This window comes from Sceloporus occidentalis, unplaced genomic scaffold (assembly GCF_023333645.1).
Source record: "Sceloporus occidentalis isolate IW3139 unplaced genomic scaffold, rSceOcc1.0.p SCAF_11, whole genome shotgun sequence".
Lineage (NCBI taxonomy): Eukaryota > Metazoa > Chordata > Lepidosauria > Squamata > Phrynosomatidae > Sceloporus > Sceloporus occidentalis.
This window is the reverse complement of record NW_028316991.1, coordinates 7,800,547-7,821,416: the sequence shown is the minus strand read 5'-3', so window position 1 is coordinate 7,821,416 and position 20,870 is coordinate 7,800,547.

Sequence of the window (20,870 nt, the reverse complement as noted above, 5' to 3'; positions counted from 1 at the left end):
TAATGCTTACACAAAATGGTACTCCTACCTCTCTGATTCATCAAAAGAACTTTGATAAAAAATAGAAATCAACCAGCTCTTATATTAAAAGGTTCAAAAGTCTAAAGATTATTTTCATAAATGTTTGCTTTGGGAGACACGGTAATCTAAAACATGAAACAAATCACTTTCCTCTATAACAGTAAGTGTATTATTCATTGTTTATCTAGTTTTACAAAACAATAGAAGTGCATTGGCATGCCTTAAATAACTCAAGCAGATCAAAACACTTGCCAGTTCTTCAAGGAATGGCCATGCCCTTTTTTATGTGACCCAACTGGAGATCTAGCAGACCCCCGACTTGCCCCTGTGTACAGGATTTTCCTGTGTGAAACACTCTGTGGAACAAATTGAAACCTTTCTAACTTGATGGCATGCCCGAGGTCAGAGCTTTTAAAGCAGGTCCATTTAAAGGCCACAATGGACACCAGACCCCTACTCTTCTTTCTTTGGCGGGCCACACTTCCCAAAGGGATGTATGACCCCTTTCTACTGTCCTAATCACAAAGCCTGATTGAAGGCCAGATCTGAGGACCACTGGAGGCATCTGAGAGAGCAACCTCCAAGGGCTACCACACCAGAAAAGTCAAATCTTTGGGGGTTTGACTCCACCATGGCCAAAAAATGTCATCACAGTGCTAACTTAAATCAATTGTAATTTGAAGGACAATACAAAACATAATAAATAATACAAATTCATTGCAATGCACACCTAGCCTAAAAGGTCGGGGCTAGTGACAAGTACAAATAAAAAGTGCTGTGTGCAATTACCAGAAGTGTCTAAACAAAAATGTGTTGTGTATAACATGCACATGAACCTTGTTTCCCCCATAGCCTATTTTTCCTTTAATTCTTTGTACATACCACTGCGCATGTACAGGTAGCGTTCTTATATAGAAGCAGGGAGGAGAGGAGGAAGATTAGACAGAAGTCCCAATTCCTAATAAAAAGGAACGCTGGTATCAGTTTGCATGCTTTAAAATGCACTGGAATCTATTAAAAATCCCCATTGTGCATTTTACATGTAGTATTGGTTTTAATGTTCCTTTAAGACCATATTAATTTCCACTGTCAGTGCCAATATGAAAACAAAGGTTGTGCAAGTTGTTGGACTGCAATGGCTTTCCCCCTAGACTCAAGTTGTCACCTACAGTCATGCGAAAGTACACCCTCTTTGAATTCTATTGTTTTACATATCATGGGATAATAACAATCATCGGTTCCTTAGGTAAATAAAACCTCAGATGAACTACAACACATGACATATTACACTGTGTCACAATTTATTCAACAAAAATAAAGCCAAAATGGAGAAGCCATGTGTGAAAAATGATGTACACATTATGATTCAATTGCTTGTAGAACCACCTTTACAATCAAAGTAATAATTTTCTGTATGACTTTATCAGTCTCTCACATTGTTGTGGAGGAATTTTGGCCAACTCTTCTTTACAATGTTGCTTCAGTTTATTGAGGTTTGCAGGCATTTTTTTTATGGACAGCTGTTTTAAGGTCCCGTCACAGCATTTCAATCGGGTTAAGGTCTGGACTTTGACTGGGCCACTGCAACACCTTGATTCTATTCTTTTTCAGCCATTCTGTTGTCGATTTGCTGGTGTGCTTAGGATCTTTTTCACACAACTGTATTTTATTCTACAAGTAGCATAGCCTTGAAGCTTGCAATCTCTGCTGTGTGTTACAGCTGGACGCACTGCACTGCGGGATTAGGGACTCATGCTGTGACACTTCCTTGAACATTAGTTCCCAAGTGCCTTAATGCATACGATTGCTGTTTATCCCCTTAACTCTTTGGGGTTTATTTAGTGGGAGTGAGCATGAGAGTTTACTGCGGAGATTGTGGTTTTAGCTTTATGAATTAACTATGCATTACCCTTACGAAAAATTACTGCAGTTTTTCTGAAGTAATACTGCAGTTTTTTGGACATGAAAAAACTGCAATACTGCACTTTTACTGCAGTATTACTGCACATTTACTGCACTTTTTTTTTATATTGCAAACCTACAGTTGTGCTTCAATGTACCGCAGCTTTATTGCATTTGTACTTCCTTACAAAAATAACTGCAGTAAAACTGCAGTACAGTGAAGTACAAATGCAGTAAAAGTGCAGTATTGCAGTTTTTTCATGTCCAAAAAACTGCAGTATTACTTCAGAAAAACTGCAGTAATTTTTTCGTAAGGGTATAAAGTCAATGCCTCGTAAAACTTTTCAGCTGTTCTTCATAATGCATAGTTCAATCAGCGAGGTGACTTTGAAGAAACGTTACTAATTTAAATATGCTTTATATAGGGCTCTTATTGGAGCAGGCGTTCAAATATTGACGCTTTATAATATAGGTTAATGACCACTTTACCAACTTCTTTTTAGCAAAGTTGACATGCAGAGGCAGATTGAGTTTTCACTGCTAATGAGCTAATGGCATAGTCACAGATATGTAATGAACCAGTTTCTTGAATGTTAATTAGGGAAACGTTAAAATTCTAGTACTGTGAATTATTTGAGAGGCTGGTTCTTAAATTCATATATTACATCATAAAGTAACAAAAAAAAGACAGTCACTTGAACTGTTTTGAAAAGTAAAAACAGAAAACAACTTAATCGATTGAAAAATAATATAAAGCCACTAATGAACGTAAATGTAAACAATATGATATCTGACCAAATGTCAGACACCATAGAGCACTGGCTAAGGAAACTAGCTTGTGGATACTCATTTAGGAGCAATAAATACCTGCTATGGTTTTCAAACCCTTGAAAGCTACACCATTTCTTTTTTTCCTGTATAAATCCCCATCTGTAGTGGCAACTTTAATCTGTATTTAAAACAACTTGGTCTCCCAAGACTATGGGGTCTGGAAGTTTCATGTATAAAATTCAGATTTCATGAGCAAATTGCTTTTTTTTTTCTTCTTGTTGTCATTTCAGAAGTTCTAGGGTTAGGCTCAATTTTAAAAGCTGTGATTTAGGACGCATACATGCCTCAACTGTTCCTTTTAATTGATATAAGGGTAATTTTATGAGGATTTACATTCCCCTTAAGGTATACACTATAAAATAGTTTAACTCAATTACTTATTCGTTCACAATACGCCCATGTAAAAAGCCTCGGTTTTAAGGCATATGTATCTCCCAAACTGAATTAACTGGCTCGGCTGAGGGGGTGAATGCAAGAGATGCCCGCTGCCGCCATGTATTATGCCTCTATTCGCTAGCGAGTTGGGTCCAAGAAATAATATTGAGAATTTTAAATCCACCTGTTTTTATCTAAGACACTATAGCAAACACAACATGCTGGCATTGGAAAGATCTGAAGCCTGCAAAACAAAACCAAGTATTTTCTTCCCAAGCACTGTATTTTCAGCTGTTCTTTGTGGCTTCCGTGGGTCGTGCAGATACTGCCAGATGTGCTAACACTTTAGAGGAACCGCCATTCTTATGGGAAAATTAAGGATTAGCCCTAGCAGAACCCCCCACACACACACACAAAAATGAAATTCATTCATCCGCAGCCAACAGCAGTGAACTATAATTCAAAGTCATTAGGATGAAGCACAGGATTCGAGAGAACTAGTAAAAAGTAAACAATTACCGTATTTGCTCGATTATAAGACGACCCTGATTATAAGACGACCCCCCAAAATCTAAATATTTAGGAAAAAAACAAAATGCCTGAATATAAGACTACCCTATAGGAAAAAAAGTTTTACTAGTAAATATGAATTCATGTAAACAATATTTTCATATTTAATAAAAGCTATAATTGAGAAAAATATATATTTTTTTATTTCCTTTTATTTGCCAACCTGCCCCCCCAGTTATGCACATCTGCCCCCAGGGTTGCCACTCTGCCCCCAGAAATACCTTATACCCCCTATTTGCCACTCTGCCCCATGATGTGCCTTTTAACCCTCTATATGCCACTCTGCCTCCAGAAATGTCTTATACCCTCCTATATGCCACTCTGCCCCATGATATGAGTGGCATATAGCGGGTTAAAAGGCATATCATGGGGCAGAGTGGCATATAGGGGGTTAAAAGGCATTTCTGGAGGTATATATATATAACTGCTAACAGCAATCACACTCCTATCAAGCCAAGGCAGCCAGTACATGTTGGAACCTGGGGATGATAGGAGTCTGAGTACAGCCTCCCTATGCCATGCTACCACCACCACCCCCCTTACACATCCATGCTATCACACACACACTCATTCACAAACATTTAAATACTCATTCATTCCATTAATCACACATACTTCACACATTAATCAGCATGGCCCCAGCGGACATTTTGAGGTCTGATTAGAAGACGACCTCGATTATAAGATGAGGGGTATTTTTCAAAGCATTTGCTCTGAAAAAAACCTTGTCTTATAATCGAGCAAATACGGTATATACAGAGTAACATAAAAGGGGCACTCCAGCCATCAAATGCACAGAGAGGTTTCAACGAAAGCTTTTCCTGCCACCGACTGACTGCTTGAAGCAACCAATCAGTGGACAAGAATTGCTAGACGTTGGAGGTGGTGCTCTGCTGCAGCGCTGGAGCTGCTGCTTTTCTATAAGGTAAGTATTTTTTAACCTTTTATAGAACGCACATTAAAGTACTCATAAACTACTTTAATATGCATTCTTCTTTGGCAAGGCTGTCTGGGATATTAAACTGTCCCTTAAAGTCTTTTACCTATCCAGGTCTGTTAAATACACCAGAAACTTTTAATAAGCTTTTTCAGTTACTGGGAGAATAACCTAGCAATTCCTGCTTCTTTGTCACATAATACACCAATCCCTGAAAAACTAGGAAAATAACTGACAGGATTAAAGAAACGTTTCTGGGAAAGGTTTGGGTATTCCGTAGTATTTTAAGCAGTGCAAGTGCAAAAGCAACTTTACCGTACTCTTTAGCCAATATACAGACAGGTAGAATTTAAATACAATTTTTTATAAGTAAGCAAACTCCCTGTAATGCGCAAAACATGTTACGCTGTGCTTTTCTCTCCCAATGATTATACCTGTATGGGGGCAATTTATTTTATGTTAAAGCACTTTATATTTATTTCCAGACTGCAAAGCCTGCATATTTATTTGTTCGCGTTGGGGGTGCTTGGTAGAGGCGCTGTGGGTCTTTGGCACCCATTTTCCAGGAGGATCCGTGGATATGCGGTTACCAGTGGGGAGTACCAAAGGATTGTTGCAGCCTGTAGAAAGATTGCAAACATGTTTAGGGCTGCAACAACTAATCAATAAAATCAATAATAATCGATAATGAAAATTGTTGCCAATGAATTTCAAAATCGATTAGTTGAATCGATTTTTATCAATTATAATGCTCTGAAAAACACCCCTCGTTTTATAATCCATTTCCCTCAGTGTGACTCACAGCAGTTACTACTTACCGTCCCTCCCTGCAGTCACTCTGATGATCGGCCCCGCCCCTTCTTTCTCCCAGTCCCTCCCTGAAGTCACTCTGATGATTGACCCCGCCCATTTTCTTATAGCATCCACACGGCTTTAACTGTGAGTATAAGTATTAATATTTGGGTTGCTAAAAGTGGGGGTTTCAGTGGGGGTTAATTTAGGGGCAGTTATGGTTGATGGGATGTTTAGGGTTAATTGAGGGCAGTTATAGTTGATGGGATGTTTAGGGTTAATTCAGGGGTAGTTATAGTTGATGGGGTGTTTAGGGTTAATTTAGGGGCAGTTATGGTTGATGGGGTCTTTAGGATTAATTTAATGCTGAGGACTGAGGGTTAATTTAATTAATTTAACAAGGTTAACTGAAGGTTCAGTTAGAGGTAAAGGGGGACAAACTAAGGGGAATCTAAATCCTGGGGGCAGTGAATATTAACCCTGTATTTATTTATAAAAGTGTTGTGTCAGTGTGCTGTGAACGAGTCTGTGAATCTATGAGGGCACTATGGGATATTTGGAGGGCATAAGGCATATCTGGGGGTATAAGGCATATAGAGTATATAAGGCATATGCGGGGAGGGTGGAGTGGCATATCAGGGAGTATAAGGCATATGCGGGGATGTGGCAGATCTGGGAGGCAGTGTGGGAAGCCTGGGCTCAAATGTGCATAACGGGGGGGGATAAAAACAAGAAATACATTTTTATCAAAGTTTTTTATTCTGCTGTTTGTTTTTAACACCCTGTTTATTAAAATATTTTAACCCCTTCCGTAGCGGCGTTCTTGTACTGTGCCTTCCCTTGAAGACCGCAGTTTTATTTAAATATTTTAATTCTGTGCTCTTGATTCGCTTCAAAGTGATCACGTGCACGGAATGGAGGGGGAGTGGCTGCTACGGATGCAACTGCTTGGTGATCGTTTGGCTTTTTACGCGCATATTACAGCTGGGTGGTCCCGTTATATTTTCGCAGTGTACGCCTTGCAAACGCATGAGGGGGATTCTGTAGAATGTGGGAAACTGAATGTATGCAAGGATTAGAGTGAAATTCCAGATTACAATGTATATGTTACATAAATATTTGTTCACTATTTAAATTAGGACAAAAAAACCCAACTAAAGATAGCGTTAACTGAGAAAATAGGTCTATGTCTACGCATCCGGAGTCACATACAGACATTGCTATATGTATTTACTTGTAGAACAGGTTTAGAATCATAACAGGCCCTTACATGTACCGATTCTGCATCTGTAATGAACGGCATCGCACAAGTACCCCGGTAACCACACAAACCTATTCTTTTTGCGAAAGACGCACTTTAACAATCTGACTATTCTGTATGAACAAAGGGGGAAAACACAGACAATGAGGTTGTTTCATTTATAATAACGGGAAAAAACCAGCAAGAACATTTTCCCATGAAGACATTTTTTTCTGGACATGACAAGCTATACAAAGTTGTGGTTTGAAGATATGACGGAGCGCGGTGATCTTCTATTCTCGCTCCTGGTGTTTCTGGGACAGAGGGTGCAGTTCAAGTGTATTGAAAACGAGGACATTTCTAAAATCCTTCTAATTCGCCTTATTTTTTCGCACCATCTTTTGCCTGCCGATCTTTAGACGCACATTTAGAGGTCAGAGCAGAGAGCATTTCCTTCGTGGTCACGTTGGCCGTTTTCATGAGCAGCCGTTCGCCATCAACTGGGAAAAATAGAAATAAAACATGGATAAGTTGGCTGAGCAGCGCACAACCGGTACAAAAAGAGACAATGGAGTAAAAAATATTGTTCTCAAATGTTTGCCTTTTTTCTATTACTTCTATTGAGCTTTATGTTTGTATTTTATTCTAAAACACATGAATAGAGCTAGTTTTTTATGATGCATTGTATAGAATTTATTTCATGAAAAACACACAAAACATGCTCACTTTACAGTTCAGCACTTCACAGACAGGGTGTATTTATGATTATTGTGTTCAGAAGCCTAGAATATTTTCAACCAATGCAATATGGAAGTGACATTTGGGGCTACTTTAGTGAATAATGGTAGCATTTGGATAGCCGTCACTGGGTATCCATGTCAAGGCGACGCATTAGCGTGATTTATTTTACACTTCAATCACCGGCGAAGCAATCACCCCAGAGCAACACTGCTCTGTGTCCCAACTTGAAGATCCCATCATGAGACACAGAAACAATATGGCGGAACCGACTCTCCATTCTATAGACTGAATGATGTATTGGGAAGGTAAAGGAAAAGTTGATCCCTCACACTTAATGCAGGGGCATGTATGTTAAGACGTGTTCATGGAAGCTGGGACTGTGTAGTGGGTCTCTCACTCATATTATGATATTAGGGTGTGGTAAATCAGGACAAGGGATGAGATTAGGGAAAGACTGATTCTAAACAATATCATGTATATTTCCCAAGATTTTTAACTCTACGCTTCTGGAACTGCACTATAAGGCTGATGATTGAAGAAAATAAGCTATAATAGCACCAGGCTCCCAGCTAAAGGATCAAGACTCATCAACTGTGCCAAACAAAATGAAATAAGAGAGTTCTGCCATCGAGCACTCAGAGAGGAAGGAAGAGACTAACTGCCAAGAACATGTGGAAGAGTCGGCCAAGATTAAAACAAAAGAGGACCCCCAGAGACAAACATCTGTTACTTTGGAAAGGTTTTTGCAAATGTTTTGCCCTCCTTACAAGGATTTTTGCAGTGTACGTGACAGAAATCTATGGGACAAACTGCTGTAGTTATTGAAACAACTACTAGTGCCAAAAAAAAAGAAAAAAAATAACTTCTGAAAAATGGTAAAAGGAAGGGGAGCTACCTCACTGAAAAACGTCCAGAACTTGGCAATTTTATCTTAAAGTGTACTTAAGAACTTCAACAGCGTGCAAAGCAGACCCAGCGGGCACCAGCCACTTAGGAAGCAAAAGAATAAGTAAGCAAGAGCTTAAATACAGGATTGGGCGACAATAGCAACGAGCTATAATGTTGCCAAATGTTACATAAATAAAAACGTGATATTGTTGAAGGTTAATAATTAATACATCAGAAATTGGTTTTGTTACAGTAAAGACGGACTACTTCCCCCAACATCAGTGTAAGCGACCTGGTCAGTAGAAGCAAACAGGCGATAATACTCATAAGCATACGCTCGCGAAATAAACTCATAGTCCGCACTCGGGTCTCTAGAAGTTTATGGAATCATAAATCACTATTTATGCTCTAAATATAACTCGATGGTTCATTGGCCCCTGAACTGGGTTTCCATGATTATTCCTCCCTTCCTTCTATAGTGAAAAGATTCTGGAAACATTACAAAGAGGAATGAGCTTAAGAGAAAATGCATAACACTTATACAAGTTGCTACTCAACACACAAACTCTCTCAGGAACACAATTATTTTACCCATAAAGTTATCTCCCCTATTGATTGAGGATTTGCAAGCAAAGTGGTCTCCAAACTGGATTTTATATAAAAGTATGAGTAGATTGGACTTTTTTCCACTACAGAGAAAGTTGTGCTGGTTGTATTAGGACTGTCTGGGTTTTTGCTACCTTTAAAACAAATGATTCCTTTATTCCAAACAAATCCTAAGAGTTACAGTATTTTTATTTCTGACACACCCTAGAAGTCTATTTAAGAAATAGTATATTGTATCTTGCCATTAAGCTCATTTGGCTCCTAACACCTAGGGGCACCCATCTAAACCTCCTCTTCTCCTATGCCATTTACACCGATAACGAAACACATTACACTGCTCATTAGAGAGTGAGAGGAGATCATTACTAAACTCCTTCCACCAATTTTATGTAAAATTAGAACACTTCCCATCTCAGCTTTTTCCTGAGGAATTAAAATATATTTTTAAAATGTAATGTATCTTAAAAACATGGGTACATTTTATTAAATACTAAACCACGAGAGATGGACATGCTTAAAATGTTTTGAGAATAGGTGAACCGTTTCAAAATTGTTGGTTTACGGGCAATATTTCACACTAAATAATATAAAGGATTATTTGATTTGACAGTCTTTGGAAAATGTGCACCTCTAGGTTTTACACTTTTACATAAAGTTATATGTGCTTGAATGTGAGCTCTGTTGCCCACTAACGTGCGTTCAGTTTTTCCAGTCTCGTCATTCTTGTTCTGCGGTGACCTCTTGTGGACTTTTGCAGCATTACAGCTGCTTAGAACGGCGCACATGCAGGGAACCACAATACCCACTGCAAAAATGTATCTTTTGGAATATTGTATGGAAATAATTTATAGCTGCTCTATGCATAGCAGTTTTTATACTGATATAATGCATGTTTATATAGTTTTCCCATAAGAAAGTGTTAAAATTACATTGTGCTCGTAACAGCAAAAAGCTCCACAGTAAACAATTTAGTATGTAATACAGCGACAAGCATGTTATGGAAGTTGGCCGTGACATGGCATGTAGTTTCTATAATATATGACCAAAGGAAAGGGTGGTCATGCCCATTGTTGTTGCCAAGAAATAGAGCCTTTGGAGAGGACTTCCTTATTTCCCAGGCACAGGTCATACAACGCTATGCAAGCCCCTATAGAATGCTGTGAATCATGAGGGCCAGAGTACGTCATATTGTTTCAGAAGTTATATTTTTACATACACCAATTGTTAAGAGTATCTTGTATGTATTATCTGGACACGTGTTTCTTCTTTTCCTTCTTTGCCGATAAGGGTAAATTTGGTGGGGTATACAAAAACCACACACTCTAAAATAAATGATTTTAACAATGAATAAAGTTGCGGGGGTCACAGATCTGTTTTGATGGACGTTATAAAGTAACTTACCGAAGGAAACGTCTACTTGGGGCTCAGACTTATCATGCCTCACGTCTACACTTATCTGACAGTTGGCATTCGTGGAGCGTACTTTTTTAGAATTAATTGCTTCCAAAAATTCTCTGCAAGGAAAATAGGAAAGCATTAGTTCTCAACTCGAAACACATTCCTAGGAACCAAACATGAAAAATAGGATACCGTTAACAGTAAATGCATAGGCAGGCATACAAAATCCTAGACACTTTAAAGCTAGCATGAATCACAACGGGATACATTTTAGAAGAGGCTTCTGATTTTTTTTTTATGCATTTATATCAATGGGAACGCTTTCCTGCCACTGACCGGTCGCTTCAAGCAAGCACTCGTCGGTATGAATCGTCGAACCCCCCAAAAAAGGCTAAAGAAATATTCTTACTCATAAGAACAGGGAGAGAGACTCTTTTGGGGTTTTTTGTTCTGTGTTTTAGAAGAATTTTCTATTTTTACTACTGGAATTAGCAATAACGGGTTAATTAAACAGTTTGTTTATATATATATATACACACATATACATACACACTTGGTCTCTCTCACTTTTTTGTTTGTTTGTTTGTCTGGGACATTAAACCACTGCTTTAAATATTAGGTAAAAAAAAAAAACCACACAGGTGCCAAACGCCTGGTTAGATAGAATTCCAGGCCAGTCAATGAAGCCGATACTATTATTTGTCATTTTAGTGTAATAAAAGGTCTATTTTATTTCCGAATGTTTATTATTGTATTTCCCCAAATTTAAAAGCCAAGTTCCACGATCACCTCCTCTTTGATAAACGATTTAAGGGTTAATCGGCGCAGCTAATTATGAGCGTTATACACATAAATACAGATTTCAGTGCGCAGTTTTAGATGTGGCCTAATGGACCGTTCCAGTGGTATATATGGCTATAAGAACACATTTTAAACTTTAGGTTATGTATAACACATGTTTCTGGCTCATCCACAATAATTCCCAACTTATCGCATCTCTATTAAGTAAAATAAAAATAAAAAACCCAATTGTTCTGAATATTACCAGCCTGCTTTAAAAAGTACCAACCAAATCTAATGGGGGCAGTCAGTAAAGACAAGCTGCGGTTTATTCACTATTTTCTTATATAGCGCCATCAGATGCCACAGCGCTGTACAAAGGGCAGGCAGGACATAACAAGATGGCATACAGAAACAATAGGTGATGAGGGACCTGATCACATGAGCTTACAATCTAGAGGGATGAGCGGTCAGGAGGGATGTGATTTTGAATGCTCAACTTCAATATACAAGAGCCCGCCAGGCCCACACATCATAATAAAACCAATGAGCGTTCTCCAAACTCTCCTCATCTATTAAATTATACATTATGCAGGGCCAGCTCGGCACTGGAAACTCTCCCTTTAGTGAATAAACCCCTCTGCGGTGTCACTCAGGGTAAAGGTATTAGGGGGATGTGATCATAAGCACTATATAGGGTGTAAGGCCAGGCTCGGTGCCGGGCATGCCTGCGGAGTAACCCCAGTCAGCACACGTCAATCAGCGGAAATCAATAACACAAACAACACACAGAGTACAGCCTTCACGTCTACAGCCACCGGGTGACCTTAGTACTGTGACAGCAGTCAGTGTCATTAATCTACGCGCTGCTTGTTGGTAAACCGGATATATTATCAACACAGCCCTAACGTCAGACCCTCCTCACCGAGCGGACCGGACATTGGACTCGAAAGGACAAAAGCGAACAGCGATACTCTTCACGGACTTCAACACCAAGCCGGCTGCACTGGGGGCCGCCATGATTCTGCACGTGCCGTGCAACCTGCAGCCAATCACAGGAGAACCTTACATTCCAGACGCCTCGCCGCGCACCACTGCATGCCGGGAAATGTAGTTCACCGCAAAATATATATCGTTAGAGATGATCATATAGAAAATACCCTATAGGGCTTTAATAATGGACGGGTACGAACTCTATAGAGTACAGCATATACGGCCTATTCCTTCATTACCTCACATAATAAATGGCTACAGTGGCACCTACATTACGTAGAATTTACTTGAAATATCTGATATGGTAGACCTAGAAAATAAATTTTTACAATTTTATATACAAGCCTCAAGCACAGCAAAAAAAGTCACATATGTTGTATTTAAATAACATGATGTGTGGGAACGTTAGCGTTACCAGAAGGCCACGTTATCAATGACAGCTCTGCGGTATATATTTTCCATAAAGGTGTCCGTGTGGTTAAAAGGGGCAACAATCTTGCAAGACCCCCTTCCCTAACTTTAGGAAAACCTCCATTGAGGGCGGCAGGTTTTTGGAGAGTTTTACCCAAATGCCACGTTTCTTGCTCGCGTCGGTTGTTGCTTTTGGTGAAAGAGGCTTGTTGCCGGAATTAGGTATCACTATTAATTATATTGAGGCCAGTTAGCCCATAAGCCACTCTGGAGGGCGAAAAGCTCTGCATTGTATAGAAAGTTTATAGGTTTCAATGGATAATTCAGTTACCTCCAAACATGGGTTTGCAATAAGGCCTTTTTGTTAAAGGTATCTTAAAAAAGTAGGAAAATCATGCAATATTTGTGGGATGTCCTGTGGGAAACAAATATCACTTTTAGTCCAGCTTTAGCTGTCAACAGATCTAAATTTCAAGACTGACAGCTGAATGTCCTTGCCGGATTCTGCGCATGCAGAGATGAGGCCAACCATGCAATGACGCCCCAACTATGTCCTGGACCTAGACCTAGGGTCTCCGCTTTATACTGTCTCTTCCAGCACTTTTCCCTAAGATTCCTGATACAAAGCATTGAGAAGATAAGTCCATCATGAAGGCACTTCCATTATGTTCTCCTGCACCTTCTGAAATGATTGAAAACCCTTTACACTATACCAAAACCATGTTAGTCCAGCTGTGGAACATTAAAAAAGACCTTAAATCACATTAAACAGATTACACAAAAACACTTACACTCCCGTTAACTTTGGACCCAAAACCTTCTACAAGAATCGTACTAATTAAATCTGACCTCAGCGTATCGATCACCATTTTTTCTACTTTCTTTCATGTGATTCTCTCCTTTCAAGTTTGTAGTGCAGCAAATCCTTGTCTTAATATTGTTCAGCACCTTTTTCTAGCAAAAAAATAAATAGATAACATCAGATCAAAGTGGTAACTTAAGCTCATTTTAAGAAGTCAGATGAAGACGGTTCGGAATATCGCAACTGTAACAGAATAAATTACATTTTAAATCCATTAATCCTGTTCCATAATATCATGCCAGTGGAAAAGGATGTCTTCTGTGTCACTGAGAACAGTTTCTTGTGTAAGAGATCTTATTATTATTATTATTATTATTATTAAATTATTTAATTATTGTTTCATTTTTGATTAATACAAAATATAACATCTTATTAGAGATTAAACAAGAAAAACTATTACAAAGCGATTATTGTATGTGTCCTGCCCTTTGTATCCCAAGGTAGGGCAATAAATACTAATAGTAGTGTAATGTGTGGCCCTAGTTCATTCAGAGTTATGAAGGTTGTGATTTATAAAGCACCGTTAAGCTTTGTGATGCTGACCAATATATAAAGACAATGCAATAACTTTGAATCTGGTATTTATCAAATTTGGCAGTTAATTTATATTTTAATTGTTACAAATGATATAACATGGTAAGGAACTGTACCATGTTCTATTAATTTAATTGCCCCTTGAAGTACCAGACTTGAGACTTGAGAATGAAAGCAGAACTATCTGGCTTTACTATTCAATATGAAGGGCCAACACTGGCACGTTTCTCTTCCAAGAAGGGTTTATCTGGCCCTCTATAATGTATAGAGTCAGGGCCGGCCCTACAATGGAGCCGAGTGGGGCAATTGCCCCAGGCGGCACTTTTGAAGAGGCGGCACTTTGCCGCCCCAAGTGTTTTTTGGTTTTTTTTTTAAGTGGAGGAAAGAAAGAGAGAGGTTTTCGCATACCCGCTCGCGCCCCTCTCTCTTCTCTGCGAGCCCTCTAGCTCGGTCTCGGTGCCGGCTTGTAATGCTGAGCGCCGGAAGTGACGTCAATTTCCGTCGCTCAGCATTACAAGCCGGCACCGTGGCAGAGCAGGGAGACTCGCCGCAGTACAGTTTAAAGTAAAGGTAAGTACAAAGGGGGGGGAGGGGGGTAGGGTAGATAATGGCGTCGGCGAAGTTTAAAATGCCGCCCCGTCGGCAGGGGGGCGGCATTTTAAACTTCGCCCCAGGCGGCATTATGTCTTGGGCCGGCCCTGTATAGAGTGATGAGACAAATCTTACTGATATAATGCCAAGCAAGCTCATCCCGCAGAAGAAGCCCACTAGGATTATCACTTCATAATATACCGTATAATTATGTCAAAGAGCTGAAATGCAACTCTGACAATACTACATTTAGTGAATATACCCCAAATACAACAAGCTGTGGCCCAAATCTTCAAATAATTGCAGCCTAGAAGGCAACTAAACCCCTATAGGAGGGTATAAGCCATATCAGGGAGGCAGAGTGGCATATAGGGGGGTATAAGGCATTTGTGGGGGCACAGTGGCAAGCCTGGGGGCAGATGTGCAAAACTGGGGGGCAGGTTTTCATATTTTATTAAATATGAAAAAATAGTTTGCATGAATTAATATTTACTAGTAAAACTTTTTTCCTATAGAGTAGTCTTATATTCAGGCTTTTTCTTTTTTCCTAAATTAATATTCAGATTTTGGGGGGTCGTTTTATAATCAGGGTCGTTTTATAATGGTCCAGGTTGCGATAATCTCTTTTCAGAGGTGCAAATATTGTAGTGACACTGAATGTCCACTAGAGGTCTCATCAAACCCAATGAACACTAAATCCATGTAAAAATTACAATTACCGGTATTCTTTACAATTAATGTCTACAAGCTGACAACAGTTGGAAAAGGTTGTCAAACCCGCCATTTTATTATTATTATTTATATAGTGCCAATAATTTCCGCAGCAGTTTATACAGTACATTTATTCAAGGGAATGATAAAACTAGAACACACAGACTGAGACTAAGCCATACATTAGGTAAATATTATATAAATATGAATTAATTTGCTTTAGTGAAGAGATCCCATTGTATTCCTTGCAGAGATGAGCACACGGCTTTTTTCAGGAATTAACTGTTTACGATCACCCAAACACACAAGATATCGCGTGTTAAGGCTAAACAGCATTTAGTAAACATGGGCCGATGTATTGATTTGGCTCCGCCCCTGGTGTGAATATTCATGAGTAGGGAGCTGGCCCTGCCCCTCTCTGCCTGCCAAATGTATGATGGGAGGGGTAGGTGAGGGCAGTGGGAAGGGGGGCTTTCCGTGGCATGGGGCAGGTGGTCTGCACTTGCTGGCTGGGCGGGAATGAGCTGTGATAGGACGTGTCTCCGGTGGTCGGCGGGAGATCTGTGTACAGACCGGGCGCCAGTCATATCGTGCTCTTCGTGGGCTGCTGTCCTGTCCGGATGATGAGACCCCTCAGGACCTGGAGGCGGGTGAGAGGCTTTCTATCCATCAGCTGGATTGGGAGTGATAGGGGTGGGGGTAGGACTGCAGGAGCCCCGCTCTCTAGGAAAGCTCAAGCAGGAACAATCTAGTGATCGCATAGCAGAATAATGCCTGCAGTCTGCCTGCCACTTCGCGTGTGTATGTATATATATATATATATATATATATAATATATATATATATATGTGTGTGTGTGTGTGTGTTATATGTATGGTGTTTCCTTATCCAATAAAATTTGCCTTTGGTTCTATAGAATACCCCGTATCCGTATGGATGTGTTGGTGAGGTTTGCTGTATGTTGAGTCCATACAAGTATCTCTATAATGGACTCTCCATTCCTAGCAGCTGAATCCTATGTGTTTGTATCAGCAGGAAACTCTTAGATCTTTCTGATGGAAACTGACCTCAAGCAGTGAGAGAAGATGGCCTGAGCCCCTCGGGGGGTTTGTGATTAGATCAGAGTGCTGTCCATCTATATGTCATCATAGGAGAGAGCAGAGAGGGGCTGCTGCTGCTTAGTGAAGGTCAGGGGCTGGGGCAGAAGTGTCAACTAAACAAAAGCAGCTTTTGGCACTAAGGGTGTGGATGGGGGGTCTCCTGAATGCCTAAGGGAGGGTGTGGATTGGGGGTCTCCTGACTGCATATGCAGCGCTGAGTGAATGTAGTATTACACGTCCTTATGGTGATTGTGTGATGGTCTGTTTTCTTTTTTGTATTTTGATTCCCAAAGCATTGCCTGTGACTGTGGATGCCAAGCAGTGGTAACTAGGATAGGGTGGCAATAGGAGGGGCAGATGCCCGGGGTGCAACAGAGATCCAGGGTACATTATGAAGGGAATCGGTAATTATATGGTTAAATACCTGCATTGGGTGCGGAGATTCTTACTCTTGGGGATTGGGAAAAGGTCAGGTGATCAGGGATTAACGTAACATAAAATATTTGGCAAGTACTGGGTTTACTGGTGATTTACAGTGTTCTGTTTTCCCCTCGTGCTTTGACTATTGGTTTTAGTACTGGCACTTAAATGGTTAAAACGACTTTCTGAATATGACTGCAGATAACACCCATTTGTCTCATCTAGTCTGCCCTGGTGTGTCTCTGTACAATAATTAATTCAACTTCAGTTCTTGGATCATTCTCTCGTTGTTGTGAACATTTGCAGTTTCGTAATTAAAATGTTCCACAGTTGTGACTATTACACAATCCCATGGGGGGGGGGGTGTTTACGATGACTGCAGGGTGCAGGGCTGGAGCCAGTGTAGATGTAGAGAGAACTTTGGGGAACTGGGTTTGGGTCCCATCCTTCACGTAGGTCTTACCCGATTGCAAATAACCTCCAGGGTCGGATCTCACACGTACGCCTAATTATCGTTATAAGCAGTGTTATCGATGAAGAATGATGTTAAAATGATAAAATTTGGTCTGTTGCTCGTGGAAACATTCAAATGGGTAACAAGCGTTATATGGATTGACATCGGACTGAATTCTTTGAATTATGTAATTTTGATGCCTGTTAGACTGATCTTGATTAATTAATTATTATTGTTTAATATAGGATGAGCCAAAGGTATAGTCGGACAGTGTAGCTTTAGGCGCGGGTTCACAGTCTGGTAAATTGACCAATAACAGCGGATCACATAGTAAGCCTGAGAATGGCTGGCATGGGGGGGGCAATTGCCCCTTTGGCTGGCCACTACCTGAAGCTCTTCCAAGTGGCTAGTAGAGGTCCTACATAGAGCCACCAGGATGTCTAGAGTAAGAAGTACTCCAACTGGCATCTGCATGATGACTATTCTTTTTGTAACAAATTCAAAGGGTTTTCTGTGTATTCTGTGAATGTGTTTCGTCCAGGACTGGATAACACTTATAATGCCAGATGTGTTTTACTGGGCCGGGTCCCGTTACATACGATCAGTCTGATCTCCTGTGTAGCTGCGGAGAGATGTCCCTACGGCTGCAATAGAATCCGGTATACCTGTATGTCCTAAGTGGGCTGAAACTGTTGGAGTCCAATTATTGTCATGACAACATGAAACGTCCTAAAGGCATGAATGGGTTAACGTTCTTGGAGATCACTGCCATGAGGTTCCAAATCTATTTTTTTTGGGGGGGGGGGGTTTAAAATAGTAAAAGGAACATAGCTGATATCATAGTACAGTAGATGGTCTCTGAGCTGATTTAATCAATTTTCACAATAACAGTTAATTGCGGCTCGCTCTGCTCCGGCTGTAAATGTGGGATGTTTTGGGATGTGTTCTGGCTGAGAGCAATATCATGAAAAATTAAAACACATTACCCTGCTCCGAGGCTGCCGTGTAGGTTAGTGCACAAAGTGAGTTGCTGTTTTAAGATAATTGTGTGTTACTAAAATATGTAACAAATGGCATACCTTGGAATTATAAAGTCTGTTTAATTTTTATCAGTTGAGAAGCCCAAATTGTAGTAGAAAAAAACCCCAATACTTAATGGTGTGTTCTTGAACAAAAATGTAGCAAAACAGGTAGTTTGCACTGACAAGCTGTTTGGGGGTTAAGATGGCAATGGTAAGCTGTTTGGGGGCACAGTGGTTTCTAGTTACCCCCTGCTCTCACGCTCTCAGACTCTCACTCACACTCTCTTTCAATGTCTCTCTACCTTCTCAAACAATGTTTCTATGTTCTGATTTATGTAAGCAGGGTGTGGAGTTAATCAATTATCAGCACGGTCTGAGGACCTCTGGGGATTTTTACATTTGTCATTTGTTTCCAGTAGGGTCCGTAGAGAATGCCCAAATGTGTGTTATCGAAGTGTAACCTGCACCCGCAATCATTAGGGGAGGCTCCTGGATGTTTTTAACAGCCTGCTCGCTGGTGAACTGGAGGGGAAATGTCCCAGTCGTGCAAACCTTGGGTGTGAAGGGGTTAAGAACGCAATAACCGTAGGCAGGAGGGCAGTTCTCATCAATACAGCATCACAGAATAGCTGTTGCGTAATGAATTGGATACATTCGCTAATGGAGGTACTGATGCACCGGTACAATCGTGGTTTGTTACAGATATGCTTTGCATATAGAGTGGTCGTTCTGAAATCTGAATCCATATTCCTCATTCCTGTCTATAATGACTTCTCATATTCCTCTCTGGTAATTGCACGACTATTGATGAGTGTCAATGGGAAAGACTTGATAACATTACAGATTGGAATCAATATGTTTACTAGGGATGTTCTTCTTGTTGGAATGGCTCGGCATTGCCATGGAGCTGGCTGTACTAGCTTGGCAATGCTTTGGCGTCCAAACCATTTATTTACAGATATTGTCGTTACTAACCTATTTCTGTCCAGTTCTTTTAATGTGCTTCTGAATTTTGTGTGTATATATTTCATTATTCTTATATAATTAGTGTATATATTGCTATGAGAGGCAGTATTATAGGCCTATACCCATTTTTTACTCATCTGTAATTATTTTAAACGTGTTCTCTTTTAGATCTGTTGGAAGGGGTGCTGATTGTGCACCTAGCGGTGTTTTTATCTTGTATCCTAGGATGAATATGTAAACCGAACATTGGCAAGCTATGTGATAAGTGTTGTATTCTGACCTAGGCCACCTATGCTTAGGGTGATGGATCTAGAGGGTGGCATCCTCTATTTCACCTAACTGAGTGGGAGCTCTGGGATATGGCGTGAGGGCCAGAACAGCCCCCAGCCTAAGTACACCACCGTGTGGGTTTATATTACTCCGAGAATCACTCATTAAATACTATTTATGGTCCAACATATCCCTCTTATCCAGGGCCGGCCCAAGGCAAAATGCCGCCTGGGGCGAATTTTAAAATGCCGTGCCCCCCCCCTTATCTACCCTTCCTCTCCCTCCGTCCCTGCTGCCCCCCCCCCCACTATCTACCCTTCCTCTCCCTCTGTCTACCCCCCCTTGTACTTACCTTTCAGCAGTCCTGCAGCGAGTCTCCCTGTTCGGTCTCGGTGCCGGCTTGTAATGCTGAGCGCCGGAAATCTTCACAAAGATAAATATTCACAAAAAAATAGGAATAAATAGGAGTAATGCACAGTATATAATCGGTCTTCCTCCGTCCATCTCTTGTATTTGAGATGCTCTTGATCCTAATTAAAACCACCGACACCTATCAGTCTGTTTCTAAGACGTGATTTATTTTAAAGATCACAACTCCACAGCGGTAACCTGCGCGCCCGTGTTAGGCAGCCATTGTGCCACAAAGACATCTGCTAGGCCGGCCCACCGGGCACCCCCCCTGATAAGTGGCACCTGGGGCGCAGTTACTAAATATATATAATATATATATGTGTTATTATGTCTGAGCTCCTCTCCTCATTCATTCTAGCGGTGTCCAAAGTGACATCTACCGGAAGGGAATGCGGGGTCAGGCATTCTAACATGTACTGGTACATGCACTGGAGATGCTGGCTTTTGCTGGTACAGTAGAGCCCAGACTGTATTCAGGGTTTCGTTTTGTCTGTAGGTACTTTCCGTGTTTGTAGTAGTATGACCATGGGGTCGATAAGTGGTACATAAATTGTCCCTGATGCCATAAAAGTCATTGTTTCTAATTGGACTGTGTAAATGAAATACAATATTCATTTAAGAACATTTATCGTTGCATAAATAGCTATGAATAGGTCATAAAGTCCCATCAAATAGTCCCAGTAAAGCCATGCCCCAAGCCTCCGTTCTGGTCACACCACAGCTATCCATGACAGGCTTGGCTGACTATGAAGAAATATGTGGACCGGTCAGTTAAATCCACCTCTGTGGGGTCATTTCTAGAGCTCCCGATAATTAACTATTTTTGTTACTACAGTGACAGGACACTTTTTTTCCTTTGTTATTTCCCCCCCCCATTGGTCTGGTTGTAGGGCAGCCAGTTTAATCCACCCTGTGGATGGGATTATTATTTTTTTCTTCGTATGATAAAGAATGGGAATTACATTAATCCATGAAGGTGCAGCCCTAGGCTGATTGTATTTCAAAGAATAAATAGAGCGTCTGATGAATGCAGAGTCGCTGGGA